A 16,389-nucleotide genomic window follows, 5' to 3' on the forward strand; every position below is an offset into this window, starting at 1 on the left:
GGGGGGATTTGGTGCACTGATGATGATGCACCCCAAAACGTATGTCTTACTTTTTGCCAGTTGTGAAAGTACAAGACAAAATAAGTTGGAAGGATTTGCCTTCTAAATAAATAAAAGTGTTATTATAGAGCCATGGGAGTGAATCTATAATAAAGATGAATGCAAATATCATTCTACCTTTTTAAGCCCTGAAATTCTAAAAATAATAAAATCCAAATTGTTTGTTAGAATAATCTCCACAGTCTGGCCAAATTCCAGGCAGATTGGTTAAATATCTAAGACTTATGTGACTCTTTTCTTCCCTCTCCCCACCCAGTCCTTTTACTTCCTATCTCGCTTAATGATATACTGTAGTGAAGAATTCAAGAGTTCACTGCTTACTACTTTGTGCCTCTAGTTGGTCTCAATAAAATTACCCTACTTATGTGTATGAGAATTTCTACATATAGAATCTGTACACATAAGTCTATACCAGTGGTTCCCAAAGTCTTCCTGAGGAGGAGGGAACCACCTAAATTCTTGTGGGGGCGGGGGGGGGGATTGCAGCAATGTGATCTGCAGGATTGCTCTGCTGCTGGGGAAAGGGAGGGGGTTCTGGCTTGCCTGAAGCCAGCAATGGGGTCAGGGAGGTGAAGGGAGCCCCGCAGACACCTCTGCAGGGCTCCCCAAGCCTGGAAATCGCAATCAGAAGTCACTTCTGGTTTTATTCGTGGAATTGGAAGTGACTTCCGATCACAATTTTCTTTATTTTCCAGGCTTGGAGAGTTCTGTGGAGGTGTCAGTAGGGATCCCCGCAACCCCTGGACTCCATCGCTGGCTTCAGGTGAGCCAGAAACCCCCTTCTTTCCCCAGCAGCAGAACAATCATAGGGATTGCATTGCTGCAATCCCCCTGCTCCCACCCCTTAAGGCTGCGGTTTTCAAACTCTCCAGGAGTTTGAAACCCGCAGCAAGTCTTGGTGGGGGCGGGGGGGGAGGCAGCAGGGGCATGGGGAAGGCAGCGACGCAATCCCCAGGATTGCATCGCTCAGGGGGCTGCAGGGACTGGGATGCACTCACCAGTCCCTGCAGCAGCCATCCCTGTGTGTGGGGAGTCCTGCATGAGCGCCTGCAGGGCGCCCCAGGTCAGGAAAAGGGAGAGTGGAGCGATCTGCTCTGCCTCTGCCAAAGCTGAAGCGGAGCGTGATCACCCCACTTTTTGCATGACTCTGCATTTTTTGGTGACTCTGCAACTCATGAGTCGCGCATGTGGAAGACTCTGAAAAAGACTCAACTCAGGGCCTCCCTGACTCAGCACTCGTTCCCATGTGTGCTGACTTGAGTCTGCCTGTGTCTGGGTGTGCTTGCTTACTCTTTTCACTGTGTGAAAAGACTCATGGGGCAAGCATTCCGACAGGTAAGCAGCAGGGAGTTCCAGCCCGGAGGCAGGAAAGGGGATATTTATTTATTTTATACAGGTATTTATATACCGCCTTTCTTTGGTCATCAGATTTCTCCTCAGACTTTAATCCAAGGCTGTTTACATAGGCAGGCTGTTCTAAACCCCCATAGAGATTTTTACAATTGAATTGTTCTAGTCTTACATAGAACTCCTCGTTCCAGCTGAATTCCTTCCCAGTCTGGCCTCTCTCTGCCACTGAGGGTCAGCTCATCAGTATATCAGCTTGTCATCAGTTCTCAGGTACTTCCGGTTGTTTCGAACTGGCAACCTAAGATCTTCAGGCATACAAGGCGGCAGCTCTACCAGCTGAGCCAGACCTCCTGCCCTTACCCTTACCCTTATTTTCCCGTTACCCTGAGTATTGCCCTGGCATGCCCAGTGGGGCTACTCAGATCTCTGAGTCCGAGTGGCCTTTTGTAATGCTGGGCGGTCTGGGGCAGGCTTAGGATATGGCAGAGGAGGCCTCTGCCAGTCCCACCCCCTCCCAGACTGGATCCACCCCTGTTCTGTCCTCCTCTATGCCAAAACACTCCCTCCCTGTTACCCTCCCCAAGCCCCTCTGCCAACCAGCGCAAGCCTAACCTCCACCAGCACTGCCTACCTTCTGGGTGTTATGATTTGCCCTATGGTACTTTTGAGGCAACCTCCACCGGTGCAGGATTCACGGCACTGGAGGTCCGTTGGATTAGGATTGCGCTCTCAGGGCTCAATCCTATTCAGCTTTCCAACATTGATGCAGTTGTGCCAACAGAGCGTATGCTGCTTCCTGTGGGAGGGGCAGTCACAGAGGCCTCATCAAGGTCAGGGAATATTTGTTCTCTTACTTCAAGGCTGTATTGTGACAGTATTGGCAATGCAAAGCTGGATAGGATTGGGCCCTCAATTGCTAACAGACAGGCCAGTCATCCTGACCTGAAGAGAGCAACTTGATTCACTCAGATGTTGTTTGCTTTGCAGGGCATTTCTGCAACAGCCCACCTCCACTCTACTTTGTAGTTGGGTTAATTACAAATTGATTTATAAAAGCTCCTGTGGGCAAGGACAGTTGCAGGCCTTTAAGTCAAGAAGGTGACAAACAGAAGGTGCTCAAGTTACCTGTTGAGCTACCTGGGATCCAGTCACATGAACAGGCTTTGTTCTGCGGACAGGAACTTTGCAGCTGGAAAACTTAAAAGAGAGTAGTTCAGGTTAAGAAAAACATGTTTCTGAAATATATTCCGTTGCAGCATGGAGATCCTGTCTGTCTCTAACAGTTTTAAAGCAGTAAGAGAAGCTGCTGCTGCAGCACTTTCTGGCCATCTTTTCCTCCCTGCTAATCCAAATGAGAGTTTGGTTGCTCAAGGGAGTGGGAGAGAAATGTGGGCACAAGGAGTCATGGGGCAGAAGTTGCAATAGCTTCCCTTTAGTGGGAAGTGATATCTTAAGAACATAAGAAGAGCCCTTCTGGATCAGGCCAAAGGCCCATCTAGTCCAACTTCCTGTATCTCACAGTGGCCCACCAAATGCTTCAGGGAGCACACAAGACAACAGACACAACCTGCATCCTGGTGCCCTCCCCTGTATATGGCAATCAGAGGCAGCCTGCCTCTAAAACCAAGAACTTGCACACACCTACTATGACTTGTAACCAGTAATGAACTTCTCCTCCAGAAATTTGTCCAATCCCCTCTTAAAGGCATCCAGGCAAGATGCCATCACTACATCTTGTGGCAATGAATTCCACGAACTAATTACAGGCTGGGTAAAGAAATATTTTCTTCTGTCTGTCCTAACTCTCCCAACATTCAACTATCGTGGATGTCCCCTGGTTCTGGTGTTATGTGAGAGGAAAAGAGCATCTCTCTCTGTCCATCCCCTGCAGGATTTTGTGTGTCTCAACCATGTCCCCCCTCAGGCACCTCTTTTCTAGACTGAAGAGGCCCAAACGCTGTAGCCTTTCCTCATAAGGAAGGTGCCCCAGCCCCGTAATCATCTTAGTCACTCTCTTTTTCACCTTTTCCATTTCCACTATGTCTTTTTTGAGATACGGTGACCAGAACTGGATGCAATACTCCAGGTGTGGCCTTACCATCAATTTGTACAACAGCATTACAATCTTGCAACTGGCTGTTTGGCAACTACTGTGGCCACAGTTTTTGCTATTTTTAAAAAGGCCCTATACCTTTAACTGTTCCCTAAGGGGCAGTAAATCAACACCAAGGGCACAACCCTAACCAGCTCTACTCAGAAGTGAGTCCTATTGTGTTCAATGGGTCTTACTCCCAGGAAAGTGAGGTTAGGATTGCAGCCCAAGTCTGTTTTCTGCCATATTTGTGCTCTCTCTTTCTCCAAGAACACATCTCTGCCATGGAGATACAATGGCGGGATGTTGGATTTATGCCTCATTTCCTTCAACAGTTTTATTTGTAGTGTTTTTCTGTCCCACCAGAGATGCTCATGGTGGATGTACAAGCCACAGACCAGTCATGTCAATACTAAACAGCAATGTATAATATCAGGAAATCTGGAATCAGAAAACATTAAGATGGAAATATAAAAGACTGGGGACCCTCTCTTATCCAACTATCCCACTCCAGAGCAAGGACAGGAAGGCAAGTGGCAGCCTGGTTTTTCTGTAAGAAGACAACAGATACCTACCTATGAAGACAGCCATCAGGGCCATGTTCAAGAGAAGGCTTGCTACCAGCAAAACCCACAGTATGACTTTCCAGCATGGGTACTTGGGAGGTTCTGTGGAATTAAGTTTCATGGTGAGAACCACAACCGAAAGCTGTTTTGAGTTTATGATTGGAACAAGGACTGGTAAACATTTGCATTTTGCTTTCCCTGTCTTGTGTGGTAGCCATTCAGGTTTGATCTTTCATTAAATAATTGTAAGTGGCCCAGTTCAGGTGGGCCCTCTTCAGTAAACACAGATTTTGACTCAACGCAGATTCCAAATCCTTGCTGGAGGACATCACCTGCTCTCCATGACAAGACCAGAAACACCTTCCCTTTGCATCCAGGAGGCTTTCAGAGGCCCAGAGAGGCCATGCGCTGCCCCCTCCCCAGGCCTCAGAAGGCCTCCCAGAAGTTTTAGAAAGGTCACAAGGCTCTGGCAGGCCGGGTCACAGGAACCACCGAAGTTGTGGTTCTTGTATTTTTCTCAGATTGTACTGCATTCTACTTTCAAAAAGCTTGTCTCATATTGTTTTGTATGCCACTTTAACTTTTCCTCCTTAAATGAAGAGATGAATATAAATCTCTAAAACAAATGAAAAAACATACATACATACATACATTCTGGGTTTTTTGCAGCAGTGAGCTTGCTCCATACCATGAAAAGTATCACCTCTTGATTTCTGCATACCAGGTGTTGCCACAGGCACACAAGCAAGTCTGACTTCTTTGTGTGTGTGTGTGTGTGTGTGTGTGTGTTTCCTGGTAAGGGGGCGGCCTTGTATCCTGGTTGCCCCATGTGTGTCTCATATCACAGCAACTTCTTACTATCAGTTTCCAGACTCCAGAAAAGCAGTAAGGAGCACAAGGAACAAAGATTTGAGAACTGTCTTTTTTGGGAAGAAGTTGGAAGAAGAACCAAAAAACACAGAGAAGAATGAGAAAAGCAGCCAAAGAATCCAGTAACCATTCTTTTTCATTAAACCATGTCCCCCCCCCCCCACCTCCAGGCTTGCTTAGAAGTTTACAAACTAGACATGCCACAGTTCTGTGATGGGAGTAATGAACATCTTTTTCTTTTCTTAAAAAAACAGAGTAGAATGATTTGGATTGGAGCCATGGCATGATGGGAGAAGAAATTAACTTTCTTCCACACCTGCAGCATCAGTCCAGAGAGAGAGAGGTGCTACTTGTTGTAGCAGGAAAACTATACACGGTACAGTATATACACTGTGTATACGTGCACACTGTGCATACGCTTCTCCTCTAACAGCACTTTCTGGGGGGAAGTGTCATTTGCACCAGGGAATTCACATAAGGGGAAAGAGTTGAATCTCCTCCTCCATTCTGTGTTCTTGATGAAGATCCCTCCCCTGCTGCTGCTGTTGGAACCAAAGACATATTGGCAAAGTTCAGTACAGATGAGCCTCTCCAGATCGAAATGCACTGATCTGTCAGTAGAGAAGGTTCCCAAAGGGTGAGAGCTCTGAAAATGGTTGCTTCATCTTGTCATCCACCTAATAGATCTTGAAAAGGTCCTTGGCAAGGAAGTTTCTTGTCTCTTATTTCTGAACAGCAAATTAACATTTTTTTTAAACAAACACCCCAAACTTTCTGTGACCCCTTAAAAGACTGACACAAATAAGCTTTCATGGACTATGGTCTTTTTCAACACATGTATCAATCTTATATATCTGCTGAAGTGAACCATGGGCAGTGAAAGTTCATTTGTCAATAAAATGTGTCAACCTTTAAGCAACCACAGGACCTTTTGAAGTTTTAGCCTATTGTAAGTCACTTTAGTTTTAAATTTATTCACTGTAGAATCCAGAATATTAGAGTTGGAAGGGATCTTGGTGGTCATCTAGTCCAGTCCACTGTCAGTGTAGGCAACTTCAGTAGTCTTAAACATAGAAGAAGTTCATTTTTAAGTTTGCAGCATAAACCCCACAGGGATGAGACTCCAGCTCAGTGGCTGACAGCCTGCTTTTCATGTAGAAAATCCCAGTTTCAATTTTTGGTACCATCAGCTGTGCTGGGGAAGACCCCTGCCTGAAACCCCAGGGAGCTGCTGGCAGACAGAGTAGGTAACACTGAGCTAGGTGGACTAATAGTGTTGCTCAACACTAGGCAACTTCTGATTTACTTGTTATGGATGTCCATCTTTGTCTCCTAAGGGCTGAGGTTCTCAAACTGGGGCATCACAATACCCCAGCCTGAAAGCCCCAGCCTCTGGCCCCTTAAGCAGTGGGGGAAGGGAGCAACATGATCCCCTGGATCACACCACTTCTGGGAGGCAAGGGTGTTTTGTTTTTTTTACTTACATATTATGGCAGCATTTTTTAATTACATATGATGGCAGCAGCCTCCTGGAGGTGCGGGGAGCCCTGTGGAGTCCTCCGCAGGGCTCCCCAAGTCTCCAAAGACCAAAAATAAATGATCGCAAACCATTCCAGTTTGGAAGTGGGCAATCGCCCGGTTAGGGCAATCAGGCACAAAAAGGACATGTTCCTTTAACACACTGGTTCCCATCCTATGGTCCATGGACCACAGGTGGACCACGAGACCCTGAGAAGTGGTCCACGAGGTCTCAGGAAAAAATAATAATAACCTTTCAAGGTTGGAAAGTGGCACCTCCTCCAGTGTTGGCTCAGGACAACATGCACTGCTGCCACCTTTCAACTTCACAACAGCAGTGTGAGGTAGATTAGGCTGAGACAGAGCGGCTATCCCAAAGGTCAATCAGTAAGTTTTGTGGAAATTTGAACATGGGTCTCAGCAGTCTCGACCCAACACCCATACACTAAAGTAGCTCCCTCAATGACAGCAAATCCAGCAACATAGGTAAGAAATTAAGGCATTCTCATTTGAAATTATAGCTGTGCCAGATGGCTCAGGTCCCAGGAGTACATATACCAATTAAATACCTTTATCTGCCTTTATGCCTGTCTCCTGGTAGGAGTTTTGGGACTGCTGGAGGGGGTTTCTTCTTAAATCCAATGCCATATACCCATTTTCATCTTCCATTTTTCAAGATTGTCCTTCAGGTCTGCTCTCAAAGATATCAGAAGAGAAGCAGGCTTTGCAACTGAGCCTAAGGATCAGCTTAAAGTCCTTGGAAGGAGAAGCTACTCAAACCCTTTGAGCATCAACAATGTTATGTAAATGCTGGGGCAAGGCAAAGCTCCTCCCCCCCATCTGGGGCAAATTATCCTTGCTTGCTCAATTGCCACTGATGTCATCTCAACCCAACCCCATTCCACCAGTTTCACTGTGAATAAACAGTGATGCTCATCAATGGGCAAGGTAATGTGCCCTTCCTTCCTGCTCTACAACTATGTAAATTACACAGAAATTGCATGTTGTACAGATCTGCTAAACAGATCCAATGCTAAGTAGTATCCAGTGCTGAAAGAGACATACTTCCCTTTATGGGATTGTTTAAGAAAATAGTTGTATACATTCCTAGTTACCATGGACAGCCCCAGAGTTCTTTTACCTGCTCATGATAAGTCAAAACCCCCTATTATGTCTTTGAAACCATTTTGAAAATGTGCTTTTATTAGTATGAGTTGGTAGCATGGCCAAGTGACCAGGGACAAAAACTGGCCAAAACTGTGTCAGAAGGCCAGATGCAAGGGAGGGCACCAGGATGAGGCTCTTGTTATCTGGTGTGCTCCCTGGGGCATTTGGTGGGCCGCTGTGAGATACAGGAAGCTGGACTAGATAGGCCTATGGCCTGATCCAGTGGAGCTGTTCTTATGTTCTTAGCTGCAAGTAAAGATAGCATTTATAGCAGTCATCTGTGAATACTTTGAAAGGTATCGTGCTGGTATTCCTGCTCCAGAAGTGATGCATAAAGATCTGAACATGCATTTCTGCTTAGTGTGGACTATTTCAAGCTTAAGCGAGCAGGGGGTGCATGCAGTGGCGCAGCTAAGCAGGTGCGGGGGGTAGCAGTTACATCGGGCATCAAGCTTTAGGGGGGCAACAAGCTGAGCTTGACACTAGATACCAAAATTGTAAAAATCTTGGTATGTATGAACAATACCATCATGTTATATAACATTGGAAAGGTAATTTAATGCTGAATGCAGTGCAATACACAGCACCGGAGTATCTATATTCTATCCAAAGTTATGGCCAATTAACCAGAAAATGAAAACACAATTGCCTTGTGGAACAAATAGTGGATTTGCTTAACTCCAAACTGACCTATGAGACTGATTGTTCTGAGTGCCAATGAGATGTTGTTATGATACAGCGTGGAACCAATAACTTTTTATTTATTTAATTAATTAAATTTGATTTTTGTCATGTGGGGGGGAGCTACAAAATCTTTGACCTCAGGTAATTGATATGTGCCTTAGCTATGCCACTGACTGGGGGGAGGCAGCAGAGCAAGTGGGTGGTGAGCCACTGGGGGGACGAGGTGGGTTCCTCCCAATTTTCACATTTTAAAAAGCCTGGGCATGATGTCACTTCTGGTTGTGACATCACTTCCGGGGCAACATTTTGAACTTGGCACCTGGCTGCATGATCATTAGCTACGCCACTGGGTGCATTCAAATCCCCTCGTAGCCATGAAACTCAGTGGGTGACCTTGAGTCATTTGGAATCTCTCAGCACAGCCTATCTCACAGGGTTGTTGTGAGCATATAAAGCAAAATGGGAAGAATTATGTATGCCATCTTGAGCTTGTTTGAGGATGGATAAATGTAATAAAAATCCTCCCCCCCCCCCCCGGCCACTCCCCTGTACTTTTTAACAGTAGTTGCGCACATAGAAATTAAGCTACTGAAATGTTCTTCAGCTTTTCTAGATTCTCTAGAATTGAGTTGCCAATGCATCCTCTGTCATCTTGTCTAGAAAGGGAAGATTAGAAACAAACCAGTTGTTGTCAGGGGATCTAGAGAACTTTTTTTGAGACACAATAGAAACACAGTCTCCTCCACAATAGATGACATTTTGTCCTTCCTGAAGGAAGCATTCATGACTTTCTCCATCCACTGAGCTGAACATTCATCACAAGTCTTTCTCGTTTTGATTTAGAGACCTTTATTGGCATTAACAAGTCTTTCTCCATTGCTGCACTAGTCATTGTCCAGGAGAATACCCAATATCATCCAAAGGGAGGTTTCCGTGTTAACTCAGCCGATACAGCATACAGTACATAGTTCAGTTCCTTGAAGATAAATTCCTGGCTGAAGTGTTCATCACAGCCATGGATCTACTCCTCTTAGATTTCCAAACCCTGGAGAAACACTTGAACTTCTTATTCATCCTGGATTAATTAGCTGTTGCAAGCAACATTATAAACATTGCAGAACCCCTGTCCAGTGGCATAGGTAAAAGGAGGTCAGAGGGGTCAATTGGCCCAGGTATCTTGAGTGGTTGTCAAGGGGGCACCTTTTGGAGGCTTAAGAAAGGTACTTTCGGGGGGGAGGGGGCAGCCAGCAGCCAAACAGACATCTCTCTCTCGGGCTTTTGAAAGGCACTCTTTTTCCCATTAACTGCGGATCCGAGGAGATCCGAGGATTGTTTGTCAGGAGAGACAATCTCCTCCATGTGATGGCATGATTCCTGAGAAGATAAAGCCCGGCCAGGGGGCTTTCCCAGGAGATTCCGCTGTCTTGGCAGCAATGGTGAATAATTCATTTTGAATCAAGCTGAAGGCCCCTGCAGGGAAAGATGTTGTAAGATTTAAGTAAGTGTCATTCCGTTTGTGTATGCCTGGCATGGACTGAGTAATTTTATTGCCTGATTTGTTTTTTTGCTGTGAGAAGGGGGGGGAAGGTCCCCCCCAGCTGTTTATCGGTGTGAGGAGAAATTGTAGAGGAGATTTACCAAGCTTGCTATGGATATATGAAAATATAATTACAACTTTACAACTTTGAATTTCGATGGATTACAAATTAACTGTCCTTGAAAAGTTTGTGTATTGGAGCATTTATTGCCTTGGTTTGTTACTATCATTTGGGAGTGCCTGAAGGAACAGCTGGATGTTTTGGACATTCCTGCGGTCGGACATTCCTGCATTGCCAAGGTTACAAGTCTAAACAAGATAAGAGAAATATAAATAAAACAACAGAGCACCAGTGATATCTAGTGACATCTAGTGGATTTTAAAAGACTTTGCAAGAACTGGATTTGTGTTTATAATTGAAGCAAGGAATATAATATGCTGAGGACATCTAGTGGACTTAAAGAACATTGCAAGCAGAAGGAAGAACAAAGATGGCGGGCAAAACAGTGAAAGTCTGAGGCTTGCCAGCATCGGAGACGGGACTTGGAAAATTAGTACAAGAGGAACCAAAAGGGAAAGACTGGAAACAGACTGTGCAAGACAACATAGAAAAACTGTTGGTAATGGTACAGCAACTAACAAACCAATCTGTACAAACTCAAGCTAGTGTGGATGCTTTATCAGGGGTGCTCACACTTTTTTGGCTCGAGAGCTACTTTGAAACCCAGCAAGGCCCGGAGATCTACCAGAATTTTTTTACAATGTTCACGCCATCATAACATATAACATTTATGTGTACAATGTATGTTGGTGTACCTTGCATAACCGCATGAGCCAATATTGCACAACACAACATAATTAACTATAAACATTTTTTGTAATTACTTGAGTTTACTTTGATGACTTGCACTGAAGTGAATCAGCCAAGGATGCATAGTCCGGACAGTAGCTGCTGACAGCCAGCCTCAAGCACACTTCCAAATGTTCATCAGTTATGGTGGAACAGTACTTGGACTTAATGATCTTCATGTAGGAAAAGGCTGACTCACATAAATAAGTGGAGCCCTTCCTGCCTCAGGTGCTCTTATATCCCTGAGGGTCCTATTGCCTTCAAGTGGCTGCAGCTGTGCAGCACACTCTGCTGGATGCCCAGGCCTTACCCTTAAAGGGGCCACTGCTGACACCACATCTACCTCCTCACCAGATCTTCCTCGATTCCAATACAAGTGGGGGGGGGGAGCAGATCTCTATACAGACCAGTGCAAAAACAGGGGAAAGGTGTGGGGGAGGGAAGATCTCTATATAGACATCACAGCAAGACCAGAGCAAAACCCCTTGCACACAGAGCAGATCTCCATACATACCAGTGCAAAAACAGGGGAAAGGTAAGTCAGCCCCAGTAGAGTCAACGGGGCTCACTCCCAGGGATGCATGGTCAGGAGAGAAGCCTACCAGCGGCTCCTCTCCAGGTCTACTCACGAGTCAGCCCCAGTAGAGTCAACGGGGCTCACTCCCAGGGATGCATGGACAGGAGCTCACTCCCAGGGATGCATCACTCCCAGGGAGCTCACTCCCAGGATGGGGCTCACGAGTCAGCCCCAGTAGAGTCAACAGGGCTCACTCCCAGGGATGTGTGGACAGGAGCTCACTCCCAGGGAGCGTCACTCCCAGGACGGGGCTCACTCCCAGGGATGTGTGGACAGGAGCTCACTCCCAGGGATGCGTCACTCCCAGGGAGCGTCACTCCCAGGACGGGACTCACTCCCAGGGATGCCTGGATGGGAGAGAAGCCTGCGATCCACTCTTTTTACCTCGATCACAATCATTTTGCCTTGACTCATTTTGCCTCGACCAGTCGATCGCGATCGATGTATTGATCACCCCTGGTTAGATGATCTTCCTGGACAACTGATGGAGGTGAAAATTACATCAGAAGAAAATAAACAAAAGATTGAGAGATTGGGACAAAAGATAAGAAAAGATCAAGCTAAAATATTGGAGATAGAAGAAAATCAGCATGATGCGGAGACAACGTTAATGGAAATTCAGATGGATAGTGCAGCTCGAGTGGTGAGGATACAAAATATACCAGAGGAGAAAGGAGAAGATACATCGCAACGGATTGTCAGATTAATATCAGAATGGAGTGATACACCAATGGAGGAGATATCTAAAGAATTGGACTCAGTGAGAAGAGTGCACTTCTTATATGAGAAAACACAAATTACCAAGAGAAATCCATGTGAAATTCATCAGAACCTTTTACAGAGATAAATTACTGAAGGCCTTACAGGAAAAAGAATGGACAGTGGATGATAATAAAAAGTCAACATTTTGAGACATGTTCCATGGAGAGTGAGGAAGAAGAGAAAAGAATATGAAAACCTGACAAAATTTTTAAGAGAAAAGCAAATACCATATGGATGGCTTTCTCTGGAAGGTATGTTTTTTCAGTATCAGACACAGAGATATAATATAAATTCAACAATGAAAGCAGAAAACTTGTTGAATGCAGTGATGAAAGATGAGATAAGAAAGGAAGAAAAGGAGGAAGAGAAATCGAGAAGAAAAGAATTAGAAGAATATAGACCAGAATTGAGTTGGATGAAAAGAAATCAGATGATTTAGGAACAACAGATGAATCAGAGAGGGAAGAGCCTAGAGGAGTGAGTAAGAGGTTCTCACCAATAGCAACAAGAAAAAGACAAAAAGAGAGGAAGACCAGTAAAAAGAAATGTGATGACTAAATGAATAGGGCATTGTTGGTGAATAAAAAATTAGAAGAAGTTTTTGTGGCTTTAGATGAAAAAAAAATTGCTGCTATTTATTTTAAAGAAAGATTGAGAACAAAATTAATATATGCATTATAAGATGGACTATTGGACTTTGAGATGTAAGAAGAAACAGTAAAACAATGCATGATAAAATGGAAGTAAAATATAGGCCATAATATCACAATAGATCAATGGGAACAGATTTGGAAGCATAATAAAAAAAATTTACTAGAGCGACAAATTTTATATTATTTTAGATATTATAGATAAAGAAAATGATATATATTTAGTTATTATGATTTTAACTGTAGTGAGGATCTTATATGTTAGATAATGGAAGAATTCTAAAATATTAATGAAAAATGAATTAATAGAGAAAATAATGAATATGACGGAAATGGACAGACTTTTAGAAGTTTTGGATTAACAACGAAAACCGACACAAATTGAGCAAGGGAAAAAACCCTTTTATGCTTGGTTGAAAATGAAGTTTTAGAAATATATGATAGGGCATTTAGATGATTGTATTACATATATATTATCTTTGATATATGATACATGTATGATGAATGAAAAATGATATTAAGAGATAAATTTAGAAGAGGAATTGATCAAGATATGTAATGATTTATTAGTTTTAGTGATATATGATAATGATATATGATTTCCTACACCCTTTATGTTTTTTGTGTAGTGAAGTGTGTTATGTTTTTGGTGTTGTGTGTTATGTGTATTTGTTTATAGTTGTTTTTGGAAAAGAAAAAAAGGGGGGGAAAGAAAAGAAAAGAAAAAAGAAAAAGAAAGGTACTTTTCATTTGCAGCAAAAACCAGAAGTGCCTTTTCTAGCAAAAACCAGAAGTGCCTCCAGGAGGCCTTCTGAGGCCAGGGGGGAGTGCATGAGTGTATGGGGTGTTAAAAATTTATGGGTTCTGGGTGTCAGATGCTTTACCAACACCACTACCCCTGCTTACCATACATCTGTGAAATGTAGACAAGTTGCAAGGTGAGCTTTGCTGGTTTTATAAAATCAGAGACTCAGAACTGTACCCCTCTGGAGAAACCATGAGCTTTGTACTTCAGCTTCTCAATCAGATTTATGGCAAATATTGAGAATCTCTATTCCCTCAGATATACATTCATTCAAGAATGCTCATGGCCTTGCCAGTCACTACTGCATTTGAGGAAGACCATTTGAGTAAGCTTAATTACTTGTGGTCAGCGAATAGGAAGGGTAGGCTGAGTCACAAGCTTCTGATCACACTATCTGTGGAAATCAACTTGCAAGGCAGATAAATGATGATCTCATTGTTGTCTTTGCATCCATGAAGGCAAGAAACAAATACTTTGCTTAGACCAGGGGTGTCAAACATAAGGCCCGGAAGCTTTTTATCCAGCCCTCAGACTTTTAGCTGCTGAGGTGTTACAGCTGAAATGGCAGCCCACATGAACATTGGGCTTTCCCAAATCTTGAAATATAATCAAGATTTGCGTACATTCTCTTCTATCACTTGCAGTTAATGAGTTTCTATATGAGAACAGGGTCTGATTTCTGGCCATTAGCTGCTTCATGAAGTCACTTTCTACTTAATGACATCACTTCCAGCCCTCAGTTGAAGCCCTGAATGCTAACTTCGGTCCTCTGTATGAAACAAGTTTGACACCCCTGGCTTAGACTATATTATGTAAACTGTAGAGTTTAGTTCTTTGCTCAGATACAACTAATACCACATACTGCTACTGCTGGAATTGTTGCCTGCACAGCTCCTCTACACCTTTGCTTTGAGCAATTTCTTAACCAAGCAGGTAACACAAATTCTCATGCAGTGAATCTATTTCCCTAAAGGCCCAATCGTATCCAACTTTCCAGCACCAGTGCGGCCCTAAAGTAAGGGGACAAACATTCCCTTATCTTGAGGTGGCCTCCATGACTGCCCCCCATCACCACAAGATGGAGTACACACACCCTTGGCACAGATGCAGCAGCACTGGATATGTGGATAGGACTGGGCCCCAAGTCTTCTAAACAAAGAAACTGTCTCTAACTTTACACTTCTCAATTTGTTATTTAGTTCCTAAATTCAAATTTAACAAATGCTTCCTTTGCTATTAGAGTCTTTTTCTTTAGAGACCTCTCTGAAGGACACCCCCACTGCCTAAAAATCCTTGCTGTGGGAATGTTCCTTCCTCCCAAGGAACAGTGGAATTCCCGCATATCCCTATCTCTGTACACAAATGCAGGCCAGCTCAATGCATTTGGATATCCCAGTGTTTCTCAACATTTGTGCCCCAATGTATCACTTCTCATGGTCCACCTATTGGAAGTACCTCAGCTGATGGTGTCATCACCAGTTTCTTCCAGTTTGGGAGACCAGATGCAACACTACAAACACTAGTAAGAGGCTAAGGGTGGATAAGAAGGCTTTTCTGAGCAAACAAAAAGCGCGCACCAGAGCTCTGCCTGCCAAGCTGAGCTTTCTACTGCTGTTTGTCACATCACATTTCTGGTCTCACTGCCAGGTGGTGGGTGTCTGGAGATCCTGTGAAAACCACCAGACACCACCTCAAGTACCACTGGTGGTACGCATACCACTAAACCTAAGCCTAACCCCTTACCACTGGTAGAACACTGGGATATCCCAATTCAGAGTACTTCTAACCCTATTCACCACCCCTTCAAAATACAGGAGTATATAAACCACAAGATATATTACAGTAGTGGTTCTCAAACATTTTAGCACTGGGACCACATTAGAAAGGCCAATCTGTTGGGACTCACCAGAAGTGATGTCCTTCACCTGGAAGTGATATTATGGTCAGAACTGACATCATCAAACAGGAAAATTTTTAACAGCCTCCCATATGAAAAAATCAAATTAATTCATTAAGTAAGTAAATAAATTAAAAGTTTACAAGAAATTTAAAAATTACTTTAACATTTTAAAGAAGAACCATCCTAACCCTCACAAGCAGTTGCTGATCTGTTTTAAAAAATGTTCCCCAAACATATGAAAGGTTGCAATCCTGTCCACACTTTCCTGGGAGTAAGCCTCATTGGCCATCATTATTAAACACATATACATTGTAGCCTGTTAAAAGTACAGATCTGTAACATTTCCCCAAATGAGGTCACATATCATGGTAGCATCAAGTCTAACATATTAAAAATGAAATATTGAAATGAATGGGGAGACCCACCTGAAAGTGACCTGTGACTCACCTACTGGGTCCTGACCCACAGTTTGAGAAATGCTGTACTACAGGGTTTGTTTGTTTGTGGTGTTATTATATAACACCAGGACCAGGGGACATCCACTAAAATTGAGTGTTGGGAGAGTTAGGGCAGACAAGAGAAAATATTTCTTTACTCAGCGTGATGTGAGCCTGTGGAACTCCTTGCCACAGGATGTAGTGATGGCATCTTGCCTAGATGCCTTTAAGAGGGGATTGGACACATTTCTGGAGGTAAAGTCTACCACTGTTTACAAGCCATGATGGGTATGTGCAACCTCCTGATTTTAGAGGTGGATTACTTCTGATTGCCAGATGCAGGGGAGGGCACCAGGATGCAGGTCTTTTGTTGTCTTGTGTGCTCCTTGAAGCACTTAGTGGGACTCTGTGAGATCCAGGAAGCCGGACTGGATGGGCCTTTGGCCTGATTCAGCAGGGTTCTTCTTATGTTCAGCCAGGATGCAGGTCTCTTGCTGTCTTGTGTGCTCTTTGAGGCATCTGGGGGGCCACTGTGAGATGCAGGAAGCTGGACTAGATGGGCCT

General features: G+C 43.9%; 1 protein-coding gene across 1 annotated transcript in view; it reads right to left on the minus strand.

Moving 5' to 3' along the window:
• LOC136641548 (zinc finger protein 91-like) overlaps positions 1-16,389 on the minus strand; it is a 543,065-nt gene that overhangs the window by 55,171 nt on the left and 471,505 nt on the right. The gene's annotated exons all lie outside the window — the stretch shown is intronic.

This window comes from Tiliqua scincoides, chromosome 2 (genome assembly GCF_035046505.1).
Source record: "Tiliqua scincoides isolate rTilSci1 chromosome 2, rTilSci1.hap2, whole genome shotgun sequence".
Classification (NCBI taxonomy): Eukaryota; Metazoa; Chordata; class Lepidosauria; order Squamata; family Scincidae; genus Tiliqua; species Tiliqua scincoides.